At 43.5% G+C, this 27,519-nt stretch overlaps 1 long non-coding RNA gene across 1 annotated transcript in view; it reads left to right on the top strand.

Moving 5' to 3' along the window:
* Nucleotides 1-27,519, top strand: part of LOC144780822 (uncharacterized) — a 229,367-nt gene that overhangs the window by 97,930 nt on the left and 103,918 nt on the right. The window contains exon 2 of the long non-coding RNA XR_013600778.1: nucleotides 1,450-1,553. This is a non-coding gene — a long non-coding RNA (uncharacterized LOC144780822). The remainder of the gene's footprint in view (nucleotides 1-1,449; nucleotides 1,554-27,519) is intronic.

The raw sequence follows: 27,519 nt of genomic DNA, 5'->3' as shown, positions 1-27,519 counted from the left end.
GTAATAAGGAGGTGCAATCTAGAAAGAGGTTAGATGAGCTCTAGCGAGGAGGTGAAGTCTAGAAAGAGGTTAGGTGAGCTCTAGCGAGGAGGTAACGTCTAGAAAGAGGTTAGGTGAGCTTTATCAAGGAGGTGAAGTTTAGAAAGAGGTTAGGTGAGCTCTAGCGAGGAGGTGAAGTCTAGAAAGAGGTTAGGTGAGCTCTAGCGAGGAGGTGAAGTCTAGAAAGAGGTTAGATGAGCTCTAGCGAGGAGGTGAAGTCTAGAAAGAGGTTAGATGACCTCTAGCAATGAGGTGGGAGGAATATGATAGTAGGAAGGTGGACTCGTCTGAGGAGATGAAGTGTGGAAAGAGTTTAAGAGAGAGGTGAGTACATAGCGCTGCATTATTCATAGCATACGCTTCTCATAGCGTAGGTTACCCATAGCATATACAGAGTGCATAAACTGACATCACTCATAGCATACCTTATAGCCTACAAAAGAGTGCATAGGGTGGCATTTCTCTTAGCATACGGTTCTCATAACATACACTGAGTCACAGCGTGGCATCATTCATAGCATACGTTACCCATAGCATACACAGAGTGCATAGTGTGGCATTACTCTTAGCATATATTACCCACAGTGTATTCTGCATTCCATTCATATCTTAGTTAGCATATGTTACTCATAGCGTACATTACCCATAGCATACTCAGAGTGCATAGCGTGGCATTACTCTTAGCATATGCTTCGCATTAACATACATTTCCCAAAGCATACATAGAGTGCATAGCGTGATACCACTCATAGCATACATCACTCATAGCATACATCACTCATAGCATACACTTCTCATAGCCTCACAAAGTGCCTAGCGTGGCATCACTCAAAGCACACATTAGTCAGGACATACATGCTATGCATAACCTATTTTATACACCCATACATTTATGCTAGTAGTCATAAGTGAAAACTGTCTGCGAGTACCATACACTTAACGCTTAATGAAATCTATGCTTCCCTTGCACATACGTGTACGTGACGTAGCAGAGTCGCTCTAGTTTGCAAACATTATATATATGTGTTGAGTAAATAACTCTCGGATGGAAGACCTAACTTTACTACTCCTAAATGCATTTTGTGAATACCGAAAGTCGTAAAGTTAGGACTTTGTCCAAGATTACTTTTGGAATTGGGCTCTCTGTGTCCAGGAGCACACGTAACGCAATGTTCACCAGATACAGCGACAAACATCCCCCAGGCTCACTTGAAGGTGGCCACAAGATGGACAAATGTGTGTAGACTATTCGTCAAGACTTCCATGAACAGAAAATAAATGCATATTTGGGGTTCAGATGAATGTTCAGTCAGTAACGCTCACCCCTGCCCCAGACCCCATAAAGGCAGTTCTCTGCCATCATTGCCTTTACTTTAATCCTTGACCCTTCCTCTCTCTTCCCTTCTACAGTTTGGGAGGACTGAAGTCATCGACAACACACTGAACCCAGACTTTGTGCGCAAGTTTGTGCTGGATTATTTCTTCGAGGAGAAGCAAAACCTTCGCTTTGATGTGTGAGTACACTTCTCATTTCACGTATATTTAAATGTATGTATGGCCACTTCCTTAATTTAACCCCCCAAGTGCTGTTCAGGGGGTCCATAGTTTTGTTTTCTAACTTCCATACATTGCAAAGATTCTTGGTTTACCTTTGTTCTCACCCTTACAAAGTTTAAGCAACATCATTTTCACCTAATGTTTTACAGTTTGGGTCCAGCTAATGAGTGTAAGTGTTCACACAAGGCATGTGCTCCAAGTGCAGCGTACCTGTGTAGAGATATTGAACACGTCAAATTTATTTTTATTCAAGAGTAACTCTGTGTGCAGATAGCAGTTGACTTGTGTTCATTATGTTCCACACATGTTTTTTGGTTCAACAGGAGAAAGATTCCACATACTAGATACTAACTTTTGTTAGCAATATTGAGTTATTTGAAAGAATCTTGTCAGCATGACAATATCTACATAACACAGAAGGCTGCGTGCACCTGGTGCTAGCCTATGTACATGTGTTTGAGAAGATGGGTTATCCGTAATGTTTTCAGCATAGCATGAAGGCTGCAGGTAGGATGATCAGAAGCATCTTAAGACCTTAGTTGTTTTAGGTAGATAGTTGTTCTTTGGACAAGTTCAGCATAGAGTGTCTAATGTGCGTAGTAGATACTTTTTAATACTCTGTGGTGCATTTCGCATAAGAGTTTCACTGTTTGCGAATATTGTGATATGGAATAAACTCTCTCCGTAGAGTAAACACTGTTTACAGTACCCAGTTCCTAACTGGTATCAACTTCATTTCTCAATGTAGGTTCGAGGTGTTTTAGGGTTTGATTCAGATAAAAGTTGTCCGTAGCAGGGCATTTGTTTTGGAACTGACTTTCACTATTTTTAGGAACTCCGGACCTGATTTAGATTTTGGCAGATGAGTTACTCCTTCAGAATGGTAACGGATATCCCATCCACCGAAATATATATCCCATAATATTGTATGAGATTTAGATTTTGGCAGGCACGATATCCATCACCGTTCTGACAGAGTAACCTGTCCGCCAAAATCTAAATCAAGCCCTTGGCTTTCTGTGAACAGATTGAACACGGTGTTCAATGAAGGTTTCCAATATATCTGTGGTTGATCGTTAATGTGAACTGTACTACCTGTAAAGTGTATACTGTACGGTCAATGCGGCACACAATGCTTGTTTTCAACACCCACGGGAGTTGTACCTGTGATGGCATTGATGGTGCCTGATAATCGCTTGAGCTATTGTGTGCCTCTAATGCTATAAAAATGCACACAGCAATATGCGGGAAAACAATGCTTGGATCACTGATGACATCTCAAATGACATCACTGATGACATCATCCAGTGAATGTGTGTTTTTCTGAAAATTAAATATGTTTTATATATGTATATCTTAAGGTCGATGGAAGAATAAATGGGTATATAAGTGTCTAAATGGATGATTTTTTTTGTCATTGACCATGTCATGAATGATGTAAGATGTGACATCAACAGCAGTGCATTGCGGACGCGTGTGTTATAGTTAGCAGAACTAACTATAACGGAGGAATTTCTATGGTTCTATACGAGTGGACTGTCCAACTAACTATAACACCCCTGAAACCTATGGTTTTTTCAGTGAATATATATATAAATATATATACCCATAGGACCTGTCAACACGCATACAGCCTGAACCACTGAACATAATTACACCAAATTTGGCAGAAACTTACATTGTGTTACACAGATCACGCTTTCAGTTATTTGGTGTAACTGTGTTCACTAGTTTTTGGGAAATTTACGAAGAAAAAAGTTAGTGATATCTTTGGTCACAATTATTTCTCTGAAAAATTGTGATGAATCGCGTTGACGCAAGCCAACAGGAATGCTGTGATCGGCTGGCTGCAAGCTGAAGAGAAAGTTGCAGCCGCCGTTTTATGGATCGGAGAACGGTTCATCGGGCTGAGGAGTCAGGGTGGAGGTACTCTGACCCCATGTTGGAGAAATGGAGATGTTAGTGACACAAGTTATGTGTCCAGAAATGACTTTTTAAATCATGCACAATATTTGCGAAGATGCTGGACCATCAGCATGGCCCCATATAATGCCATAACAAAGTCCAGACTATCGCGCCGCCATCACAAATATTGGTAAAAAAATTAAAAAATACATATATATATTCACACTCCCATCCTCAGTTTTTATTGGCCACTCACACACCCACTCACAGACATACTTAGAGACTCATGCATCTACCCACTCACAGTCCCATGCACTCACTAATAAATCCACTCAGACATTGATGCACCCAGTCACAGTCAACCAGACACTAACGAGCCCAGTCACAGACCCACTCAGACACTGACGCATCCCATGACAAAGCCATTCAAAGACTCAGACACACAGTCACAGAGCCACTCAGAGAGTGATGCCTGCACTCACAGATTGATTCAGAGTGAGACACCCATTCATAGATGTATGTACAAACTGATGCAGGCACTCACACAGCTACGGAGATACTGAAAAATCCACTCAGGTAGCCACTGAGACAGTGACGGACGTACTGAAAGATCCATTCAGAGACTGAGACACCCACTCATAGATGCATGCAGACAATTATGTACCCAGTCACAGAACCACTCAAACATTTATGCACCCAGTCACACTTGCTACTCAAACAGAGAGAGACATTGAGAGAGTTTTATATGTTTTTTTAACTTAGTAGATAGGAAGGTATGTTGTGTGATGGCTAGAATACATTTTTTATGTATCCATTTTGAATGTGCTTTTGCCAATGAATGTCTCCTTTTTTTTGCGTTTTTGCAACGTATTTGTGACTATTGCGACATCGTCTTGACTTCTGGCATCGCCGCGAAACGGGGAAATTCATTTTTAATGTGTTTTTTTTACAAATGAATACAAAAAGGAAAGTTAAACCAATATCTTACTAAACTCCTGGGGCATGTTTATAAGTGAATGGGGAAGCGTGGTGTTAAGCAAATATTGCTAATGGCACGCTATACCATTCTGAAAATGCAGAGATGCGCCTTATTTACAATAGAATGAAACATGCCTGAATTTTCCCTTGTGCTAGCATAAAAATGCTTTTTTCGAAAAAATGAATGCAAAGAGGAAAGTTAAACCTATATTTTACTAAACACCTATAGCCAAACTTTATCTAAAATATGCCTATATATGTCTTTTACACTTTGTGAAAAACATGTGCTCTTCGTGGTGTGTCAAAAGTGATCGGGATTACGTCGCGAAGACCACAAAAATATTGTTTTTAAAAATGAATAATTTACTTATTAATAAATACATGACAAATATAAAAATGAGTGGTTAACAATGCAGATGTAATTTTCAATATACAATTACACAAACAAAATAGAAAAGTCATAGAAGTTCACAAAAAACAAAGGTAATATGGACATTAAAGTTAATGAATCAAATTTTTTAAATCTTAGAAAATTACTGAAAAAATGAAAGGTTACAGGGACTACATAGTTAGGAAATAGAATTGAAAAAAAACCTTAGAAATTCACTGAAAAAATCAAAGGTTACAGGGACGTTATAGTTATGAAATAGAATTGAAAAAAACCTTAGAAATTCACTGAAAAAACCAAAGGTTCCAGGGACGTTATAGTTAAGAAATAGAATTAAAAAAATCTTAGAAATTCACTGTAAAAAACCAAAGGTTACAGGGACGTTATAGTTAGGCTGACATTTCACTTGTACAAAACCAGAGATATTCAGCATTTACCCGAGCAAACTATAACTCACATCCCACAATGCACTGCTTATGACCTCACATATTATATAACTCATGACATTGTCAGTGGCATTACTCATGACATCTTAAATGACATCACTCACGACATCTCAAATGACATTACTCATCACATCACTCATGGCACTATCCACAGAAACATTCACACACCCACGTTCACCTCATACAACATCTCATACCCCAATCCCTAACAACCACTTTTACATACTCATTCACAGACCCATACAAATGCTCAGATGCCTCCTCATGGATCCATGCCACCACTCACATATCAACTCACCCATACAGTCACTAACGCAACCACTAACTCACATATACAGCCAATTATGCACCTACTTACTTACCAAGATAGCCATGCACACATCCAATCATACAGTCGTAAAGCCACTTACAAACCCACTCATGTACCCATAAAGCCACTCACATACTGAATCAGTCACCCATACAGTTACTCAGAGAACTACTCACTCACCCATACACTCACTCATGGAGCCACTAACTCACATATACAGCCAATTATGCACCTACTTACTTACCAAGATAGCCATGCACACATCCAATCATACAGTCGTAAAGCCACTTACAAACCCACTCATGTACCCATAAAGCCACTCACATACTGAATCAGTCACCCATACAGTTACTCAGAGAACTACTCACTCACCCATACACTCACTCATGGAGCCACTAACTCACCCATACAGTTATTCACACATCCACTTAGTTACCCATACATATACTAACACATGTACTTACTCACATATACAATCACTGAGGCAATACTCTCCAATACAACCACTCTTACACTCATGCACAGCGACTAACACATCCATTCACTCACCCACACAGCTACTCACACACGCACACACTCACTCACCCACACACACACTTGCACACCCATTCATGCAACCATACAGCCACTCATGTACCCTGTCACTCACCTATACAGACATGTATGTGTCTGCACAGCCACCCATTCAGCCACTCACACCCTGTCATTCACCATTTACAGCCACTGGCGCACCCACCCACTCACTCACCCATACTGATACTACTATAGCCACTCACTTACTCATACACCCAGACACACCCACTCACTCATACAAAAACTTACACACCCACTCACTCATGTATACAGTCTCTCACATACCCACTGATTATTCCATACACCACTTACACACCAACTCACTCACCCATAAAGGCACTCCCACAGCCATTTACCTTAGGATATATGTTTAACACTCCGTAACATTTAGAAAACACTCACAATCACTGGATGATGTCATCAGATTTCATTTGAGATGTCATCAGTGATGTCTTCATTGATGTTACTGACCACATCATGAGTGATGTCATTTGTGAAGTCATAAGCAGTGGATAGCAGAGCGCGAGTTGTAGGCAGCTCAGGTAACTATAACTGCTGAATATCACTGGTTTTGTGCAAGTGAAACCTGAGCCTAACTATAACGTCCCTGTAAACGTAATTTTTTTGTGAAAAAAATATATATAAATATATTCACTTAAAAAAAAGGTTACAGAAACACTGACATCTCAAATGACATCATTGATGACATCATGGGTGACATCATCCAGTGAGTGCAAGTGTTTCTAAAAAGTTTAGGTGTTAAATATATATACCAAGGTGTATTGGTGAATCAGTGGGTTTATGCGTGCCTGTATGGATGATTCAGTAGGTACATGACTGACTGTATAATTAAGGGATTAGGTGTTTCAATGAATGTAAGGGTGAGTGACTGTATCAGTGTGTCAGTTGGTGTCTTACAGGTCTGGATAGAGCTCATAGATTTTCACTCCGTGGAACTCCGTGGGGTTGCTGAAAAACGCTACTAAATTCTGCGGAGTTCCGCGACCGGGTGGATTATTGCTCAGCCACCCCTAGAGTCATGATTAATGAGGGCCTTTTCATTCTCTAATCCTTAATCATGGCTGGCACGCTTCCTCGCATTCGTGCAGATAGAGGGCTGAAGCTGCTCACTCACCTTCCACCTCCACTGAAGGGAAAACTTTGTCAGCCCATCAATTAACCCTGGACGAAGCACTACGCTACGCTTGCGTAGTTTGCGAAGTTTGCGCAACTTCGCACTACGCGAGCTGCACGTAGCACAGTGCGAAGTGCAGCGGTCATTTTTTGCTTGCTCGCGGTCCTCAACGACATGTTGGCGACCACGAGCAAGCAAAATGACATCCCAGCAAAGCTTTTCCTCGTTCGCGATCAGCAACATCAAGTTGCCGATCGCGAGCGTGGAAAATAAACCTCCCGGCGAGATTCTCAACGCGGGGAGGTCAGGTTTCTCATTGCGAGTGGTCACGCATGCTCGGGACCGCTTGCGATGAGAAACTACCAGTCCGCATTGAGAAAGCTGCAGCTCGAGTAAAAATCTACTTGAGCGTCAGAAAACGACCGCTCGCACTGTGCAAGATGCCATTTTCAATGATTGCACAGTGCCGGATGCTTGTCCGCACTGTGCAATCATTGAAAACGCATCTTGCACAGTGCGAACATGCTACTACACAGCTCGCGTAGTGCTACGCGTAGTTCGCGTAGTGCGAAGTGCACTTCGCGTAGCGCTACTTCGCGAACTACTCCCACCCCTACCATAAATCCTGTCCCTAAAGTGGCTGCTGCCTCAGCGCGGACAGCTTGCCTTCCCGGTTGTGAGCTTATAACCCAAATTTGTTTTATTAGCCTATAAGCATGCTCAGTAAAGTTCCCTTGCTGGGGACGCAGTTGCTGCACCGACGCCATTAGGTGACTGCGTGCTGCACAGGAGACATGCAGTAATGGAAAATATCCCATCCCTTGCACAGCCTTGGTAGCTGCTCATGCTCACTGCTCAGGAATCAGGAGGATATAGAGTCAAAGAAAACACAAGCATCTCGTTAAGGCATTGTGACAGGCACTTCTTTTGAAAAGGAGAACTTCAGCAGCTTTAGCTAAAATATGGAATAATACTTGGCATATATCAATGCTGATGTTATCTGCCTTGGGGAGTCTAGTTATATGGCTCTCAAGAGCACTTTACACCGCTTTACAAAGAAAATGCTTCATGAATCAGATTCATAGTCTACATTTGGGTTCCTTGGGTGTGACGACTCCCTACATAGGTGTCATTCAGGCATTTCTCAAGTTATGTAACGCCAGTGGCACAGATTTACCGTATCTCATCAGGCAGCGATCCCCTTGCCAGGCTAAAGAGGTAGAAAGCAGAAGAAGTCATCCCGCTTACATATTAAACGCCCTGGACATGGCACTCAGGGGCTTCCAGTCAGTCTTGGGATTAACTCAGCATGGAGGCTGGACCAAGGAAGTGCTGGGAGCAGCGGTGCAGTCCGGACTGCTGATATTTGATCTAACTTTCACTCCGCCGCCGCTCGATCGTGCTAACTGCGGAAACTGAAGGCTCAGTGGCGGCTCTCTGCTGGCTCTCCTGAGCTTGGGCATGGCTCCGCCAGCTGGGATTAGAAGAAAGGTTGAGTGAGCGGCCCACTGGTAAACTCAGCTCCACCAGTGGTAGGTGGAGTTTTGTTTGCCGAACTTTGCACTCAAAGTGGAGGGCAGAGTGGCACAAACTCTGCTGGCTGAGCTGAATACACCATCCACCCTTAGGGCCTGATGTAGGTAATCCCAGATTATAGATTCTTAAATACCGAATCATACCGATTCGGTAAATTACCGAATCAGTAAAATGCCCACCTACATCTCATTTTCCAAATAACGGTCGGTAACGGCCGAAATTACCGAATTTCGGCCGTTACCGACCGGTATTTGCCTACCTACATCTGGCCCTAAGTGTCTGTATGGGAGTGTGAGTGGGTACATGAGTGGCTGTATGGGTGAGTGATTGGTTGTCTGAGTACCAGTACGGGTGTCTGAGTGTCTGTGTGGGTGGGTGAGGAGATGTGTGACTGCCTGTATAGATGAGTGAGTGGGTGAGTCAGTGGCTGTATGTGTGAGTGAGTGTGTGTATGGCTGTGTAGGTGAGTAAGTGGATGTGCCAGAAGTATATGGGTGAGTAACTGTGTATGTGAGAGGCATTAAGGTGGGTTTGGGGGTATACGAGTGACTGTATGGGTGAGTGAGTGATAATGAGAGAGGCTGTATGGGTGTATGTGTGATTGTGTCAGTGACTGTTGAGGTGAGTGAGTATGAGTAAGTGAGTGGCTGTGTGTGTAACTGTATGTGTGAGTAAGGGGTTGTGTGATTGCCTGTATGGGTGAGAGAATAGGTGTGTGAGAAACAGGGTGTTTTTACCCTGCCCCCTTTTTTTATATTTTACATTTTTAGTGGGACTCAGTTCAATTGAGTCCCAAGATTGCAGCTAACACTTCCTGGTTGAAGTGTTGGCAGCCAATCGAATTTAAGTAGGGTCTCAGTAGGCTGTTTGGCTCCTAGATAGCTATATTTTTTTTAATTTAAATATATCTGAAATTAGTGAACATATTTACACTAAATCACAAAAAGCACGCTTTGTGGACCAGCATCTAGCTTTCTACCAAATTTGGCGTAATTCCGTTCAGCGAATCAAGCTGTAGTCGTGTTCAAAAAATGAAAAATCCCTATTGACATCACATGGGGAAAACGCGTTTTGTGACCTCCCTTCTTTCTTAGCTCCTGCTTGATGAATCACCCCGAAACTTTCATCAGAGCAGCTGAACAAAAAAGAGGAGCGGATCACTGAAAGAATATCGACTACCAAAATATCGACTACCCAAAATATCGAGGAAAAAATATCTACAGCAAAAATATCGAGTTTGTATGTACAAACAGGTAAGTACAAAAATATCGAGTACAAAATATCGTTTACAAAAATATAGTTGTAAAAAATATCGTATTTACTAAAAACAGTGTTAAATTAAATTAATATTAATAATTAATTACTAAAATATACTTAAAATTACTTAAATTAACTTATAATAATTAAATAATTAATGAAAGTTAAATAAATATTTTTTTATTTCATATTTATTAAACATATATATATAGTAATAAAATATAATAAAATAATACCCAAAAACTGAAAACTGACCCTGAACCCTAAAAATACCCCTTTACCCAAAAACTGAAAACTGACTCTGAACCCTAAAAATACCCCTTTACCCAAAAACTGAAAACTGACCCTGAACCCTAAAAATACCCCTTTACCCAAAAACTGAAAACTGACCCTGAACCCTAAAAATACCCCTTTACCCAAAAACTGAAAACTGACCCTGAACCCTAAAAATACCCCTTTACCCAAAAACTGAAAACTGACCCTGAACCCTAAAAATACCCCTTTACCCAAAAACTGAAAACTGACCCTGAACCCTAAAAATACCCCTTTACCCAAAAACCCAAAACTGACTCTGAACCCTAAAAATACCCCTTTACCCAAAAACCCAAAACTGACCCTGAACCCTAAAAATAAAAACAATTTATTTTACTATCTATAGTATATACTTACATATTTTCACTTTCTATATTATTTACAGTCGATATTACTGCACTTACCTTAAAAACGATATTTTGGCTGTCGATATTCTGTCCAGTCGATATTTTGTCCAAACGATATTTTTTCCTCGATATTCTGTCCAAACGATATTTTGGAGTCGATATTATGTCTGTGCACCAGAGGAGCCAAAGTTATTGGCAAAAAAAATGTTTTTAATATGGAAACCTTGGTCCTAACTGTAACTACCTACTGGAGAGAGAGAGAGGGAGAGAGAGGGAGAGGGAGAAAAAGAGAAAGAGAGAAAGGGAGAGAGAGAGAGAGAGAAGAGAGAGAGAGAGAGAGAGAGAGAGAGAGAGAGAGAGAGAGAGAGAGAGAAGAGAGAGAGAGAGAGAGAGAGAGAGGGAGAGGGAGAGAGAGGGAGAGGGAGAAAAAGAGAAAGAGAGAAAGGGAGAGAGAGAGAGAGAGAAAGAGAGAGAGAGAGAGAGAGAGAGAGAGGGAGAGAGAGAGAGAGAGAGAAAGAGAGAGAGAAAGAGAGACCAATATACATATATATATATATAATTGCTGTTCGGTCTCCCCTCTGCTGGAAGGATGCAGCCGAACCCCTGCGCTGCCTGAAAGAAGGAGACAAATGACTTAAAGAGAACATACCTTTAAATTCTGCTTTGAAGGATGACTTGACCTTCGTCACAAAAACTGGGACATGTATTTAAAATTTAGAAAACTTTGAGACTTCTGGAGCGGTGCACGACCAGGTGAGTAAGATGCCAATAAAGAAGCTTGATCAGTGTCTTTGTTGCAAATATATAAGTCTTTATTTCAAACAGTCCATGCAAAGCTGACGCTCCAGTGGTCTCAAAGTATTGTATATCTGCCTGGCAGTTGGCATCCCACAACGGTGGGTGCCAGAGCTGATTGTGCGCACTGATTCATAAAATACTACCAATTCATCAACTGGGGTACACACCGAGGAGGTGCGTCTATTGCAGTCCGCCGTTGCTTCTGTTCTCCCATTAAAATTTAGAAAAGCTTGGGACTCCGGGGGCCCGATTCACAGAACTAACTTAAGACAAAATCCAAAACGTACTACCTTTTTGGTATTCACAGAAGGCACTTACTCATTTTGGTATTCATAGAAGGCACTTACTCATTTCGGTATTCACAGAAGTTAGGACTCCTAAATGCCTTCTGTGAATACCGAAAGTCTTAAAGTTAGGATTTTTCTCAGTTTAGGAGACCTAAAGTTAGGAGTCCAAACTTCTGTGAAAACCGAAATGAGTAAGTGCCTTCTGTGAATACCAAAATGAGTAAGTGCCTTCTGTGAATACCAAAATGGTAGTAAGTTTAGGATTTTGTCTTACGTTAGTTCTGTGAATCGGTCCCCGGACTGTCTGTGGAAACCTGTGACCCTAGCTAGCCTGCCCGAACAAACCTTGGCTGTTCTGCTGTTCTAGCTTCATCTCAACGAACAGGGGGCAGGTAGTTTGCCCTCCTCACCTCCGTCTCACGCCCCACCATCCCCCCACCATCTCCATGAGGTGTTCTCGAAACAGAACTACTCAAGTGCTGGGACTCGCACTGCCTCCCTCACGAATGCGGAAAAAACAATTATGCTAATAATAGGATTATTAGCATTAATCACTGCACCAATAATTGGATTATTTAAAGGCCCCCCCGAGTGTGGGGCGTCAGGCAGCTTCTGCCGAGGCCTGGAGGTTGGAACGGGAAGGAGCTGCCTCCTGTCAGGAGATGTCTCCTCTCAGGTTTGATGGGGTGATTCCAGGGTGTCAGTAACGGGGGAGCCCTCAGAATAATTGTATCTAAATTAAACCTGGATTGGAGGGCCCTCCTGCGAGCTGGCAGGGGGCGGGGCTCTGTCGGTGGCGTATCAAGGGGACGGGAGCCATATTGCAAGAATACGGGCTCTTTCGTAAAAGATATCCACAGCTGGAGACTACAGAGCCCTCCAGGCCCCCTGGCTCTGGTGTCACTGCACCTGCTGCACTATTGATAGCCGCACCCCTGGCACCTCTGGTTTCTGAGCCCTCTGATACAGAGTGAATCAGGAAGTATGCACAGTTTTCAGGGCCTTGCCTTCACATTGGGGCCGGTTCACAGAACTAACTTAAGACAAAATCCTAAACTTACTACTTTTGGTATTCACAGAAGTTAGGATTTTGTCTTAAGTTTGTCTTAAGACTTAAGACAAACTTAAGACAAAATCCTAACTTAAGTCTGTCTTAAGACAAACTTAAGACAAAATCCTAACTTCTGTGAATACCAAAAGTAGTATGTTTAGGATTTTGTCTTAAGTTACTTCTGTGAATCGGGCCCATTGTCTGTGCTTTGTGGTTAAATACTCACTGCACAGATCCAAGCCAGACCAGAAGTGTGCAGGCTTTTCATCTAGAAGTTTGCCTTTTTTTGCAGTGCTTTTGATGCACAAAGTACAAAGAATTGTTCTGCAAGTTTACAGTTTGTAAACTTTTTTCTAAGCGGAATGGCATTGAACGGAACACAGGCTGCCTGTTTACTCTGAATTGTACATTAAGCAGAAACATTTTATGACTGTGAAATCAGGATCTATGCTCCATAAAGTGTAGCAGAAAGCACGATTTCCCTAACCAAGGTTTCAACAAAGAAAACAAGCATTGGCAAATCCAATAGGTTTCGCCTAGACAAGTGCTATTGGGTTTGCCGAAATGTTTATCCATATTGCACACCATTGTGGCTGCTGTTCAGCATGGTTAAAAGTTAGTGGTGTAATGGAGAGTGGTGTGGAGTTGAGTGTCGTAATGTAGAGTGTTGTGGAGTAGAGTGGGGTGTTATGGAGTGGCCTAAAGTGTAGTGGCTTACAGGCAGATGCATCAAAGAAAATACCGGGAGCAAACGGCCAGATTCTCAGAATCTGGCCGTTTGCTCCCGGTATTTTTGCATTTAGGATGCATCATCCCAAATGCAGAAATTGCAATTTTAAGGAATCTCTAAATAGCGATTCCTTAAATTGCTCTTGCATTTAAGGAATCCCAAAATGATATTCCTTAAATGCAATGCATGAAACCCCAAAAAATAGCGAACTCGCTAATAGGGGGAGCAAATTACCATGAAGTTGAACTTCTTGGTAATTTGCTAAAACTTTGAAAAATGCACTTTTGTGCAATTTTCAAAGTTACATGTTGTGCACACACATGCCCTTAGGGCAGGTGTGTGTGTAACATTTGTGCACAGGTCCATTTCAGGGGTGCAACAGGGTGTCCTTTGGACACCCTGGCACCCTTGAAATAGCAGAACATTAGCGATTCGGTAATAACTGATCGCTAATAAGGAATGGCTTTCCCATTTATTCCTATGGGCCTTTGGGCCCATAGGAATGAATGGGAAAGCCATTCCTTATTAACGATTAGCTATTACCGCAAATAAGGAATCTGTAGGAATCGCTAATAACATTGCGATTCCTACATGCATCCCGTTTTGCGAGTCTTTAATAGCGATTCCTTAAAATTCGCTATTAAGGACTCGCAAAACATAACTTTGATGCATCTGCCAGTTAGAGTGTTGTGGAGTGTCATGAAGGGAGTGGAAGGGTAGAGTAGAGTGCTGTAGAGTTGAGTGACGTAGAGTAGAGTGTCAGAGTGGAGTAGAGTGTTGTAAAGTGGAGTAACATAGGATGTCAGCGTGAAGTGGCAAAGAGTGCTGTGGAATGTGGTAGAGTGGAGTATTGGAGTGATGTAAAGTGGAGTAGTGGAGTAGTGTGTCGTAGAATAGAATGGAGTAAAGTGGAATGGAGTGGCATAGAGGGATTTGCGTCGAGCAACGTAGAGTGGCACACAGTACAGTGGTGCAGAGTAGAATAGAGTGGCATAGCGTGCAGTGATGTAGAGTTTGGTGGCAAAGAGTGCAGTCTTGCAGAGTAGAGTTGCTTAGAGTGCAGTGGTATAGAGGGCATTAGCATAGATTGCAGAGGTGTAGAGTAGAGTGTCGCAGAGAGAAGCAGCATACAATACAGTGGAGCAGAGTAGAATAGGGTGAAATGGAGTGTTGTGACATAGAGCGCAATGCTGTAAAGTGGCTCAGAGTGCAGTGCCGTGGAGTGAAGTAGCACAGAGTGTTGCAAATTAGAGTATAGTGTCATAGGGGCCGATTCTCAGAACTAACTTAAGACAAAATCCTAAACTTACTACTTTTGATATTCACAGAAGTTAGGATTTTGTCTTAAATTTGTCTTAAGACAGACTTAAGACAGACTTAAGTTAGGATTTTGTCTTAAGTTTGTCTTAAGTCTGTCTTAAGACAAACTTAAGACAAAATCCTAACTTCTGTGAATACCAAAAGTAGTAAGTTTAGGATTTTGTCTTAAATTAGTTCTGTGAATCGGCCCCATAGAGTGCAGTGGTGCAGAGTACATTGGTTTTGAATAAAGTGGTGTAGAGTACATTGGGTAGAGTGCAGTGGTTTGGAGTAGAGTGGCGTAGATCACAATGGTGTAGAGTAGAGTAGTGCATAGTAGAGTGGAATAGTGCAGAGTGGAATAGATTGACGTAGAGCACAGTGGTGTAGAGTAGAGTAGTGCATAGTAGAGTGGAATAGTGCAGAGTGGAATAGATTGACGTAGAGCACAGTGGTGTAGAGTAGAGTAGTGCATAGTAGAGTGGAATAGCGCAGAGTGGAATAGATTGACGTAGAGCACAGTGGTGTAGAGTAGAGTTGTGCAGAGTAGAGTGGTGCAGAGTAGAGTGGAATAGATTGACGTAGAGTGCAGTGGTATAGAGTAGAGTGAAGAAGCGTAGAGAGCAGTGGCATGGAAGTCAACAAGGCTTATAAGAGGCGGCGATTGTGAATGCTCTACTTGGTCAGGCCTGCAGCTGGATTCCAAGCTCTCTGATGTGTGCTCATTTACTGGTGCAGCAAAAGCCTTAGAGTGCAGTGGTACAGAGTAGATTAGAGTGGCTTAGAGTGGATTGGCATAGAGGACAGTGGCGTAGAGAGGAGCGTTGCAGAGTGGAGTTATGCGGGGTAGAGTGCAGTGGAGTAGAGTGGAGTGACGCAGAGTAGGGTGGCTTAGAGTGTAGTGGCACAGAGTAGAGTGCAGTGGTGTAGAGTGCAGTGGCATAGACAGAGTGGCGTAGAGTTCAGTGGCAGAAAGTGAGTGTTGCAGAGTAGACTGTCAGAGACTTCAGTGGTGTATAGTTGAGTGGCATAGACTGCAGTGGAGTAGAGTTGTGCAGAGTAGAGTGGTGTAGAGAGCAGTGGCATGGAGTACAGTGGTGCAGAGTAGAACAGAGTGGCATACAGTGCAGTGACATAGAGTACAATCGTGTGGAGTGCAGTGGCATAGAGTGTTGCAGTGTAGAGTATAGTGACGTGGAGTATAGTGCAGTGGTGCAGAGTAGACTGGTGTAGAGTGCAGTGTTTTTGAGCAAAGTGGTGTAGAGCACATTGGCATAGAGTTCAGTCATAATTCATTCCAATGGGCCTCTTGGCCCATAGGAATGAATGGGAAGGCATTCCTTAATTGTGAATAGCAATTTGCAATTAAGGAATGTGTAGGAATCGCTATATTTTTGCGAAACTTACATGCATAAGGAATTGTGATTCCTAAATTGTGCGATTCCTTAATAAATGTTATTAAGGAATCGCAAATGCCTAGCTTGATGCATGCGCCCCCCTGTTCCTTCAGAGGCACATACCAACTGAATTTGTTTTTAATTTAGGATAAAAACAGATTTGAGTTTGTGTTTTTTGAGAGAATCTTAATGCTGTCAGTCACGACTGCCAGACCAACACGTGTGGAGATCAACAAGTGATGTATGAGGTTTAAAAAAGAGAGTTTTCTAATGAGGCTTAAACATCTGCAGATGTGGACAAGGTTGATCCTAAGCTGTGCTAGTCTTCAGGAAACAGCCATTACAACGCGGTCATAACCGACTGTGACCGTTACCACGAAGCCATTACTCGCATATGCTTTTACCACGCATGCCTTTACCACAAACACATCTTTGCCAGGCATGCCTTTACAATGTATTTCATTCTAAAGGCATGAATGATAAAGGCCCGTGCTCCTATATAACGGCATATGTGTGGTAGAGGTTTTGACTTACCAGAGTCTCCTGTGTTACGGCGAGTATTTTAGGATTCTGAACAAAGGAGGAGCTTTTTTTTTTTACTTTTTACTTGCGAGGACTTATGCACAAAGGTGCGCTTGCGATCTCTTACAAGCTCCTTCTCTCGGTACATCTCATGAGCCCTTTACTGACTGGGCTGCTACATCACAGTGTAGGAGCGCGTGCGTAGACTGATCGAGCGTCAGTTGGATTGTTGCAGCACTGACTATTATTTTTTATTTTACGGAGTTTTACATAGCGCAAACTTGACCCGAAGGTATCGGGTATCAGAGCGCTTTACATTTTTGCTAGGCACGGGGAGATTAAGTTATTTGCCCAGAATCACAGGATGTTCAGCGTCATTGCCGAGACTCGAACCCTGTTCCCCAGATTCGAGGTCGAGCGCCCTAGCCGTTAGGCCAACTCCTCTCCCCAAGGCTATACCATCACCCTGCGAAAACAATTTTGGGGAGAAGTTACCTCGAGGGTTTATTTAGTAGGAAGTTAATTTGTCACATGCTCCAACTATTGCAGTGATGCGCTCAACATATGACAATCTTGAACTACGGTGCTAGTGTTCACAGCGTTGGATACTATAGCGCACTCTTAATGTAGCGATGACATGTACCCCTTTAACCCGTTCCGTGCTCCCGTCGGCCAACGGCTCACAGGAGCACTCCTTCCCAGGTGCTGCAAACGACCGTTGGCCGTCGCAGCCCCGCCCACCCTTTAGAACGCCTGCTTTGCGGCGGAATTGCCGCCACGGTTAAGGCATTAATTTAGCGGTTGATGCCCTAGTGTTCCAATTGTACACGCACGCATTCCACGGCGCAATTTTACAGCGATGCGCACATATTGGCTAATCAACATTGTGTAACGTTTGTGTGCATCATACTCCTGCCTTTGCCAGGACACGCTTCATCCTGAGACACGGTGATGTGCACACCTCAGTCGATTTAAGTGAAATGTTTGAGTGTTGCACTGGTGAGTCAAAATATTTGTTGTAAATGTTTGAGTTGTAGTGGTAGGCATGGTAATGGCATTTACAATGAGCTCTTATGAATGTGCGTTGCTTGTGATGACATGCGTGGTAGCGGGTCACGCGTTGTAAAGGCATGCGTTGTAAATGAATGCGTTGTTCCATCACACAACCCTAGTTTTCATATGAGTGCATTGATTTATCATCAGTGTGTAGACACATCATTGAAACCTGAGAGGTTTTCAGGCATTCACCTGTTTCAGTTGCATTTATTCACAAACCCCAAAATAAATATGGATAAACACAGGTAGGATGAGCAAAAAAATAAATCTGGATAAATACAGATGGAAATGCCAAAAAAGTTAATACCATAAATCCGGGGGCCCTAATGATAAGTAACCTGGATTCTTTGTGATGCAAGTTCCAGGGTCATTACTGTAACTTTGCCTCTCATGACGTGGGTGAAGTTAAAAACAAATGTAGGTGAATAATCAGCCCAAAAATAGATTTTGCAAATCAAAAAATTAAAAAAGTTTAAAAAATGATCCCATAAAAATTGTTGGCAGACAAGGACTGTGACCATCCAGTAGGGAAAAGTTCTCAAGGGGAAGCCTAGAAAATGACTTGCAATAGTGTAGAATTCAGGTATTAAAGTAAAAAGAGTAAATATGTTGAGGTTCTCATTAGGTCAGCACAATGTGCTTTCTGGAAAATCAAGAATGATGGGTTGAACAGTGTAATTACCTTTGCCAGAACATTACATCACACTTTAGTGTTCTTTCTGGATCCTTAAAATGGTTTGCTAGCTCCTGCATTTGAAAATAATTTGCTCCCATGAATCCTTGCTTCATTCTCCTGTTAGCATCTTCATTATGTCAACTTCCTTGGACATTTTGTCGAGCTGCGGTGACGGTGACCCTGTGTTCCTGGATATAACATTTAATGAGTGGTTTCATCGTCGCCGGGTCCCTTCTCCATGTTCATTTCCTTTAAAGCTGCCTCCATCTCTTCCCTTGATAAATCTCATACAGATTCTTCTTTCCTGATCCATTAATGGTGGAGGGCTTCCTTTTTCTCATCAGCGTGTTTTACTGGCTGTTAAAGGCCCTCTCCCCAAAGTGTAGCCTGAGGCAGAAGAGCTATAAAGCTATTAGAACAGTCCACCCACAAAAGGGGGAATGATCTGAATTAAAAAAGGCAGAAACATGAAGACAAACTGTGGAATGTTGGAGCTCTGGGCTTCTACCGGCCATTAGAAGCCCGGAGCTATACCATCTTCAATGGAGCTCTCAACATTCCAATGTTCTAATATAGCCTTATCTCCCGCTGCCGAGGGCTATAACGGTTGTTTATGGCCCTGAACCTGAGTTATAGCCCTGGGCTGCAGTGCAGTATTTTAAGTTCTTGCATGGCTGACTGATGGCACATGCCTCTAGAGTGTGTTCCTGCTTCGCGGGTTTCATTCTTCTGATGCCGAGTGAAGAAGCTTTGTGAGTTTTGAAGGGTTTGTGTTTGTGCGCATGTTCTGTTCATTGCTTGAATATTTGCATTTTGCATGTTTCTAACTTTTATGACTTGGCAGTGATGGGTGCGTGTTTTGATTTTGTCTCTACTTTCTTTCCCTTCTAAAATGTTTAACTTGTTCCAAATGGAAAACTTCAATCAGCACTTGAGAGCTGCCTGTGGGGCAGAGGTTGGGACTGCTCAGTCGGTTTTCCCTGGTTGTTTTTACCCTCTTTTCCAAGTTTGCAAAAGTTTTATATTGGATTCTGGGGCGTCCTTCCTTGCACCCCAGTGTTTGTCTAAAACCGACTGAGAGTGGGCTGGGCACACATGGCTTTCTGTCACCATGACTAATTGTCAAAATGTAGCCCGTCTGTCAAATCAGGATAATAAAACTTCATTTTAGAGAAATGTCAAAATTATGAAATACCGTTACCACGAAAAATCTAGGGACATATTATCAAGCCCATTACCGCCGCTTTTGTGGATGTTTTAGTCCGAAAAGCGCCAATAATGGCATTGCACTAATAGCAAGGACAGCTAGCTCGTGTTTCCTTGTCCCAACACGGCTTTTGCTAATGCCCTTTATCACAGCTCTAATGAGATGCAAAGTAGGCGTTCCTGTGGAATACAACATGGAAAAAGCCGCTAACCGCACATCACGGTATTTACAAGCCTGTGCCCTGACACCAATGGCGATATTAAAACCCACGCTAACAACGGTTATCGCTGTAAGCTTACGTCTGTTTAAATTGAGACTTAGCTATATTTGTAATGGGGGGTGGATTGGCGGGCTAAAACCACCAGGGGCTATCATCAAGCTTCCCCTGTCGCTGCGGGAATATCGCTGGATTTCCAGCGATATTACCGCATATTGCTGCTTTTGCTGGATTTTTTATCGCCCTGGAGAAACGCGTTGTTGATAACGCGTTATCTGGCCGATAACATCCAGCGATAGCCGGCGATAACTGAAGTAGCGCTAAATGCGTTTAGCGATATATATGGCCGTTGTTTGTTGATATGCCCCCTAATGTTTTCATGGAAAAGGTAAGTGTTCATTTAAAAAAAGGATCACAGTAGGGTTTCGATTATGTCAACCGTGACCAGGTACCAAAAAAAGAAGACAACACAAAACGAAAGAGCGTATGATAAAAACGAAGGAAAGCAGGTAAAGGGGGGTGAAGGATGGGAGGGTAGTGAACAGAGTAGGGAGGCATTAGAAAGAAGAACTGGGGTACAAATGCAGGGCAAGCAGCAGAAGGGGGTATTGAAGGCAAGGGAGACGGCGACGTGATCAGAGGAAAGGGAGGAGTCCCCCCTTTTTTTTTTTTTAAAGGGTAAGGAATTAACAATTTTTTCAAGAATGGCTTTCACCAGATTGGTTTTGTCAACGTGATGAAAATCTCCTTTAAAAAAAATTGGTAAAGAAAGGTTTGACTTAAAAAAATCATCAAAAGTTTTTTCTTCAGGTACTGTTTACAAAACCATAAGCATGGGACCAGTATAATTTGTTGCCTTGGATAAAAATGCTCAGGTTTTCTCTTAGGGTCGACCCCCTTCCCACCACACAGTCACACCACAGACAAACACCATGCATCTTCAATAAGGGTGGCCTCCTATTAAAAATCAAAAACCTAGGGGCATATTATCAAGAACGGCGTTAAAATTATCGGCGCTTTAGCGGCAGGAAACTGCCGCTAAAGCGGTGATAATGGGCTTGATAATAGGCCCTTGTGAATTCCCATAGAAGCCGATGTTCACACCAGAACCTGGGCTTCTGTGGGAATTCACAAGGGCATATTATCAAGCCCATTATTGCCGCTTTAGCGGCAGTTTCTGAGATAATCTTAACTCCGTTATTAATAATATGCCCCCTAGACTTCAAACTTAAAAACAGAATTGAACTTAAAACTCATTTAAAGTGAAACATTTCAAAGCAATGGGAAATCATATTAGGTGTCCAATTTAATAGGTACACTTTTCGCTGTCACTCATTAAAAAAATGCTTTGGATTTCTTTCGTTCAGTGAACGCTTTTTTTCTGTTGAGAATGAGGAGGGCCAGAAAACTATTACCTTGTAAAAAAAAAGCGGCACATTTTCTTTACCCAATGACGGAAAGCTGAAAAATGTCATTGAGATGCAAATGGGATTCTGAAGAGCCACTTTCATCCTTCCTAACATGATGCTGGAGTAGCAGACACCCTGCAATAGAGTGATCGAGCTGCAATGAAAATAGTTTTCCTGGAAGAAAAAAATCATATTGCCTCATTTCTCTGTCCACCCAGGCAAACATCTGGGTGGGGCAGATCATGGGGCCTGCCCTGAGTGGCCATTTGTTATGGAAAGATACCTGCCTTTCGTTTCACATTGTTAATCAATCAATCATGGGTTTGTTGAGCACGACTACTCACCCGTAAGGGTCTTAAGGCGCTGGGGGGGGGGGGGAGGCGCAGGGTCCAGTCCATCAAGGAGGAGGTCTATCGAAGAGCCATGTCTTGAGGTCTTTGTGAAGTTGGGGAGTGATGTCGTATGTCTGAGGTGGAGCGTTAGGGCGTTCCAGGCTCTGGCCGCGTGGAAGGAGAAGGAGCGGCCTCCCGATCTGGACTTTCTGGTGCGGGGGACCACAGCGTGGGAGAGCTGGGTTGATCGTAGGGTCCTTTGGGGTGCGAGGAATGTGAGTTGGCTGTTCAGGTATGCCGGTGTGGTGTGGTGGAGGGTTTTGTGTGCGTGGGTGAGAATCTTGAAGGTGATTCTTGCCTCGATGGGGAGCCAGTGTACTGTGTGCAGGTGCTGGGTGATGTGGTAGTGTCCTGGCAGGTTGAGGATTAGTCTGGCAGCGGCGTTCTGGATGTTTTGAAATTTGCGGGTGAGGTTTTTGTTGATTCCGGCATAGAGTGCGTTGCCGTAGACAAGACTACTGGTTACAAGGGCGTGTGTGACGGTCTTTCTGTGTTTGAGGGGGATCCATTTGAAGGTCTCGCGTAGGAGGCGGAGGCTGTGGAAGCAGGAGAATTCGACTGAGTTGATCTGGCGGTACATCTTGAGTTCAGAGTCCAGGATAATTCTGAGGTTGCATCCGTGGTCCGTGGGGGTGGGCAGACTTCTGAGGCAGTGGGCCACCAGGTGTTGTTCCATGCGTCCGGGTGTGGGCCCATGATGAGTACTTCTGTTTTGTCTGTGTTGAGTTGTAGACAGCTGCTCCTCATTCATTTGGCGACTGCTTCCATGCCTTCTTGATAGTTGTGCTTGGCTGCGTTGGGTTTGATGGATAGGGAGAGGATGAGTTGGGTGTCGTCTGCTTATGAGACAATGTGTCTCAGTATGTACATCTAATGCCGCGTCTCGTCACTTTTAGTCTTGATTCTGTAGGGAAAAGTCTCTTGTTGACCATGGCAAAAGTTTACAGTGGCTTAGAGCCCGCCCACTGCTTATCATTGGTTGGCTTGATTGACACTCGTAATCTCTTGCTTCTTATAGGATGGCTTGCCTTCCTCTTGTTTTTGTTCCTCCCCTGAAGCATAACCATCCTTATGATTGGCTGACTTTTATCCTTCCACTGCTCACCTTTAGGGATCAGATTTGTTTCTTTAAGCACTCCCTGAGAGTGCCTGTATTTTCAGGATCGCTCCCTCATGTGCTACTTCCTTCCCTCCAAATCATCCTATCCCGAGACCTCTATACTGCTCTCTCCACCCCTCCCTTGTTTTCTCCACCCTCTGCTCTTCCCCCACCCAGTCCACTGCTTCCTTCTAATTGCCTTTTAATGGCTTCCCTGCTCCTGTCCATTGCTCCTCCACCCACTCTATGTATCTTCCCTGTCACCCATCCCTTCATTGACCCACAACTCACGGTTATTAAAAGATATATTTATATATTATTATTTTGGAGAGTTTTTCAACTGTCATTTGCTGCCAGCCTGCTCCACTTTAAAAAAAATAATATCAAACAGCGTTGGTTCACTGTAGACTCATTTACAAGACCAATATTTGATTATTATTGTGGATGCGAGATTCATTCCTGGGAGCGCGTGCAACTGCCACGCCGCGCTCCGCTCCCTGGCAGCTAATTTCCTGAGAATCATTCTGATCGAGTGGGCAGAACTAGAACACCGCGCTCTGTGCGCCAGCAGCCATTAGCCCTTGAATTAATTGGGAAACTCTCCATTCTCCCTTCGAGTCCCTATTTATTATTTATTTATTTAAAGAGTTTTATAAAGCGTAAGCATAACCCATACCGGCACCAGCAGTGATGCCCTTCATTGCAACTTTCAATAGGGTCACCTTTCATTCTCATCAGGAGTTCCCCATTTGTCTGGGAATGGTTCCTTCCTTCCAGAAGTTTGACCTATATAAATAGTGCTTACCATGCATCCTAATGTCCTGATGATGACCTCCCATTGACCAGAGTTCGAAACGCTGTCAACAACAGACATATATAGACTTTGCCCATTGACCCCTGTTAGACCCAGGATCCCTGGTTGGCTGAAGTAGGTACCCTAGGCCAAATAGAGACCCTCGTTTTCACATCAGGGAAAGGAAGGTCACCTTCTGAGATAGCCCAGCTCACACCCTTGGTAGCTTGGCACGAGCAGCCAGGCTTATCTTCAAGGCAAATGTGTAAAGTATTTGCAATCACGCTCACAGCAACCCAATGATGACACCACAAATGGACTCTACAGGAGTTTCACACAAACGAGTATAAATTTATATAAAAAGATATACGATAAGACCACACAATATAAATCCAACATACGCGTATTTGTAATATTCCTCCTGGCTGGTTGTTAGGCCAGCCAGCCCTTGTAAGTTCTGGCAATATTATTGAGCAATTCTAAATGATCCACTGCAGTCCTAATGCAATGCTATGCAGTTCGTAATGCTAGAATCAGGCACTTAGCAATATAAAAATAATGCAATGCGCAGCGCTAGAATCAGGCACTTTGCAATGTAAACATAATGCAATGCGTAAAGCAACAATCAGGTACTTTGTTATGCAGAAATAATGCAATGCGTAATACACCAATCATGCAGTTTGTTATGTGGGAATAATGCAATGCGTAATACGCTAATCAGGTAGTTTGTTAAGCAGCACTAATGCAATGCGTAATACACTAATCAGGTAGTTCAATATGCAGCAATAATGTAATGCGTAATACACCAATCAGGTAGTTCGTTATGCAGCAAAAATGCAATTCGTAATACACCAATCAGGTAGTTCGTTATGCAGAAATAATACAATGTGTAATACAGCAATCAGGTAGTTTGTTATGCAGAAATAATGAAATGCGTACTATACTCCAGCACCGATCCCGGTGCCTTTGGTGGTCTCTCCGCCACTCGTGCTGACTGGCAGTCACCCTCTGTCAGCAGTTACCCCCACGTGGGTATGGTGTAAAAAAGTGCAGCTCCACACTCCGGGCACAGTAATGCCACCCCTTTGGCAAGTACGGGCCACAACACAAACCGAAGCAGAGGCTCTCACTGCAGGAATGGGAGAGGCCGAGAGCGTCTCCCTCTGAGCCCTCACCCTACCCCAGGCGTCAACACACCTTACGTGGGGGGTGCAACCTCACTCTCCTCTCCTCTTCCAGCGACTTGGGCCTCCGTTGCAATCTTGGTGAATTCCGGGAGGAGGAACTTGGGCCCTCCCTCGATGAGGTTGGTTCGAGGCAGGCTCAGGCCAGAGGCTCAGCTCCTCGGGGGCTGCCAGTCCAGGCCGCTGCTGCTATGCAGATCTCAGGTTGCCACAGGGCACACGCACACAGCGTCGCTGAGACTCACTTGAGCTTCGGGTGAACGATCACCGGGCACCCCTCACGAAGGTTTCAGGCTGCACAAAGCACACGACATAGCGCCGCTGAGACTCACTTGGACTCTAGGTGCACGATAACAAGGCAATTCTCACAAAGGTCCTAGGCTGCACAAAGCACACACACACAGCATTGCTTAGACTCACTTGGATTCCGGTGCACACAATAACAGGACAATCCTCACAAAGGGCTCAGGCTGCAAAAAGCGCAAGCACACAGCGTCGCTGAGTCTTGCTTAGACTCCAGGTGCCCACAATCACAGGGCACTCCTTAACAGGGTCTCAGGCTGCATGAAGCACATGCACACAGCGTCGCTGAGACGCCTGGAAACTTTTGTGTTCCTGAGTTTTCGCAACAGGGAGCCAGCTCACCTCGGGCCCTTGGCGATAAGTTACTCCAGGACACAGCACAGCAAAGTCCTTTCAAGCAGGGGGACACAGCACACAGCAAAGTCCCTTTAGCCTCTCCTTGGTTACAACCGCAAACTGCAGGCCAGCCCCAGAACACACAGCAAGGGTCAGTCCTTTCCTTCAGTCTCTTCAGTTGTTTTTTCCTTGGCAAAGGTTCCTCTTGACCACAAAGTAGCTTCAGTCTTGTTCAATCTTGATCAAGCCATCTCTCCAAAGTTCAGGGGCTTCAGCTCTCATAGTTATACCCCCTAAATGCCTTTGAAGTCTTTGTGTTCAGGGGGGCAATGACCCCTGTTCAAACCAGTTCTCGGTGTCTCCCTGCCAGTGACACCGTCTTACTTTGATAGTGGATGTCTGGCTCCTCAATCACTCAGCAGGGGATGGAGCCCTTTTTTTATGGCGGCAGCCCAGACCTCTTTACCTCCAGGGGCTACTCCGTCCCTCCTACACTCCAGATGCAGGTCAGCCAGTTGCTGTCTCACCTCCTCCCCTCGGTCAAGACATTCCCCAGATCCTATCACTTTCAAATCCAGACAGTCAATCGACAAGCAGGCAGAGACACACAGAAATGTTAGCGCACAAAAACCCAGCCACTTCTAAAAGCGTGGCTTATAAACACACAATGCAAAAACCACCTTCATAAAAAGATGTGTTATTACATTGTGAGATCGGGCACACTAAACTTCACCTCTTCATCTTAAGCCTTTGGGAAGATAGGCTGGGAAACATATTACACAGCCTCCCCATTCTGTCCTATGGGCAAGATGGCCTTTCAACAGTGAAAAACGAAATGAAGATTATTTCACTGCCAGGACATGGTACACACCTTAGTACATGTCCTACCTTTCACATGTACTGCACCCTGCCCAGGGGGTACCCTGGACCTACCATAGGGGTGTCTGATGTGCATAGAAAGGGAAGGGTAAGGTCTGGCAAGTGGGTGCACTTGTCAGAACAACATGGCAGTATAACAAACTGTGCGCAGGCACTGCAATGGCAGGCCTGAGTTCCCTCTTTAAGGCTACTTGTGTGCAGGCCCAATAGTATTGTGGTATTGTGGTATATTTGTATAGCGCAGCCTGTCACCACCAAGGGCATCCTGGCGCTTTTGAGCCGTTGCATTATCAGCCCTGGCACACATAGTGCACTTTACTAGGGACTTTACTAGTAAGTCAAACATACCAATCATGGACAACAAATTACCATGACACTTTATGGAGCACTTGCACTTTGACACTGATCAACAATGGCAAAGTACCCAAAGCATCTAAGTTGGCAACACCATGTCAATAAAAAGGTCTTGGGGGAAAGCAAAATGTGTAGGGATCTTTAGCCATAAAGGGCTAAGTCCCACAACCCCCAAGCAAGAAATAATTAAAAGGGGTCAAGAATCATACATCTTTTGACTTTGTCATGCCCCTTTTAACTTTTAACTCACACTGGCACTTTCTTCAGGTTTGTGAACACTTGATCCCTCATAATTTTTGCTGTCTCGCAGTATGTAATTAATTGTAATGATTTTCATGGGCATGGTTGGGCAATGAATTCTTATTACAAGTCATTGAATAACCAAAAGTGTGTGTGTGTGTGTATATATATATATATATCTATATATATAAATATGCTCAAAGCTTAGATCTGTTAACCAGAGAAACAGCAGGCACTCCAGGTAGCAATTTCATTGCTTTTATTTTCTCAACCAAGCACACTGACACATTTCTGCCAAAGCCTTTGTTCAAAGTGCAAACACTCCATCTTTCTTTTCGTCATTTTAAATACGTGCATGTCATAATGAACATAAAATAAATGCTACTCACTAATATACATATATTCACTAAAAATACAAAGGTACTGGGCCGTTATAGTTAGGAAATCGAATAAATAAAATCTTTGAAATTCACAATGGAAACTTTGGTCCTGACTATAACTACCAAC

The sequence above is a fragment of the Lissotriton helveticus genome, chromosome 9, assembly GCF_964261635.1.
Source record: "Lissotriton helveticus chromosome 9, aLisHel1.1, whole genome shotgun sequence".
NCBI lineage: Eukaryota > Metazoa > Chordata > Amphibia > Caudata > Salamandridae > Lissotriton > Lissotriton helveticus.
Note: the sequence above shows the minus strand (reverse complement) of the source record. Positions and strands in the feature narration are given on the sequence as shown.